The following is a 2,113-nucleotide window of genomic DNA, read 5'->3' as shown; positions in this document are numbered from 1 at the left end:
CCAAGTGCTGGATTTTAGATGTGTACCACTGCATTTGGCTTGGAGAATATTTTATATCCAAACCATAACACTAGGCAAGCACTCGGCCACTGAGCTATACCATTTATTTTTAATTGACATATAAAAGTCATATAGATATTTGGGGTACCATATGATATTCTGATACATGTATATATTGCATAATGTTCCAACCAGGGTAAATATATTTATCTCTTCAAACTCTGAACATTTCTTCTCTCTCTCTCTCTCTCTCTCTAATCCTTTTTTTCCATACTGGGGATTGGACCCAGGGACTTTGTACTGAGTTACATGCCTGGCCCTTTTAAAACTTCATTTTGACACTGGGGTTTTTTTTTTTTTTTTGGTATGAGGAATCAAACTCACAACCTCATGCTTGCCAGGCAGGCGCTGTGTCGCTGAGCTGTATCCTCAGCCCTTGACACTGGGTCTGATACACTTGAGATCCTCCTGCTTCAGTCTCCTGCCGTGCTGGGATTACAGGTATGTATCACTGCACTTTGCTGAGTCAGTTCTTTCTTTCTTTCTTTCTTTCTTTCTTTCTTTCTTTCTTTCTTTCTTTCTCTTTCTTTCTTTCTTTCTTTCTTTCTTTCTTTCTTTCTTTGAGTACCAATAAGCCGTTTTATTCATTGTATTTTCCCAGGGAAAGGAGAAGGGAAGGAAAAATCAGCACATGTGTTACAAAATGATTAGAGAAAAATATGGAACACTTCTCGAATTTGCGTGTCTTCCTGCACAGGGGCCATGCTAATCTTCTCTGTCTCGTTCCTGAGCATTTCTTCAAGGTGAAAACTTTCAAAATCCTCCCGTCTGTCTTTCTGAAATGAACAGCACATTTGTTAGCTGTCGTCACCCTAGTGTCCGACAGTGCCCCAGAACTTCTTGCCCTATCTGTGTCTCAGTACTTGTTGACAGATACTTAGTGGCCACTGCTCTGCTCGCCAGCCTCTGAACTGCCTCTTCAGTTTATCGAATGGCAGGCTGGCCTTTACTCATGAATGTGGGATCCTCAAAGCCCACACGGTGTGGCAATAGGGCTCTGGATGGAAGGTGGCTGTGGGGATCAGAACATCTACACATCTTCTGGTGCCTCGTCTCTGTGGGCTCTGCTATGCCTGAGGGACCGATGTGTCACCACACTGGACTCTTCTAGATCTTGCTATTCTGATGAGGAAACACCCCTGGATGCCAGGAAATTCCTGCCCAGGCAGGGAACTAACTTCCCGGCATCCCAGGGATTCTGATCTCAGCCCCTGCAGCCAATCAGCAAAGGGCTGCTTCAAACTGACAAGCAAAACAAAGCCCAACAGAAGCAGCCGGAGCCCAAACAAACAGATGTGGGTGAGGCTGGAGGGGGAGTCAGGCATGGCGTCATGGCAGCAGGCAGCAGGCCAGTCAGTTGCCTAGGTGACAGGCAGTCAGTTTACTAGCAGCTGGCAGTCAAGCCAGTTCTCTGAGGGGGAAGCCCAAAGAGGGGTTGGGGGCGGGATGCCCAGGGGAGCTGCACTTTTCTGAGTGACGGAATCCACTCAGAGGACTCCGCTGGGTTCTGCCAGAGGGTGTGCGAGAGGCCTGGGGACACTGGACTGGAAGAGGCCAGCCTGAGAGGGAGGCAGGCAGCTCCTGAGGCCGCAGAGAGGCCGCTGGATAGGCTGGGAGGCCTCTCAGGCCGAAAGCATTTGCAGCTGTGTTTGCTTCCTGGGCAAAAGATGTGTGGAAGTGGAGAAGTGGATCACAGACTTTTGTAAAACAAAAAATCCCCAAATCTCTCTCTCTCTCTCTCTCTCTCTCTCTCTCTCTCTCTCACACACACACACACACATACACACACACACACACACACACACACACACACACACACAGATGCATGCGTATGCTTGGACTTTGGGAACCTCAGAGGTGGATTGTGGAAACACACTGTGTCCTTTAGCCATGTATATATCTGGTGGGGAAGAAGGACGAACGACCTCGGTATGAAATGACACGGGAAAACCTCTGCGACACTGGCCTGGTATTTTGGAGCAAGTGCAAACGCCATCCTGGCCTGTCAGTTGTTGGTGATGGGTGATTGTGCCCTGGAGGGCGGATTCCTTTT

General features: G+C 48.2%; 1 pseudogene; it reads right to left on the bottom strand.

Annotated features, from left to right (window-relative positions):
* Positions 1–713: 713 nt before the first annotated feature.
* LOC111757602 (U6 spliceosomal RNA) lies at positions 714–809 on the bottom strand (annotated as a pseudogene).
* Between the last annotated feature and the right edge of the window lie 1,304 nt (positions 810–2,113).

The sequence above is a fragment of the Cavia porcellus genome, unplaced genomic scaffold (genome assembly GCF_034190915.1).
Source record: "Cavia porcellus strain 051 isolate PalLab524CR breed Dunkin Hartley unplaced genomic scaffold, mCavPor4.1 scaffold_31, whole genome shotgun sequence".
In the NCBI taxonomy this organism is placed as follows: Eukaryota; Metazoa; Chordata; class Mammalia; order Rodentia; family Caviidae; genus Cavia; species Cavia porcellus.
The sequence above is the reverse complement of the archived record's forward strand: the minus strand, read 5'-3'. Positions and strand labels throughout refer to the sequence as shown.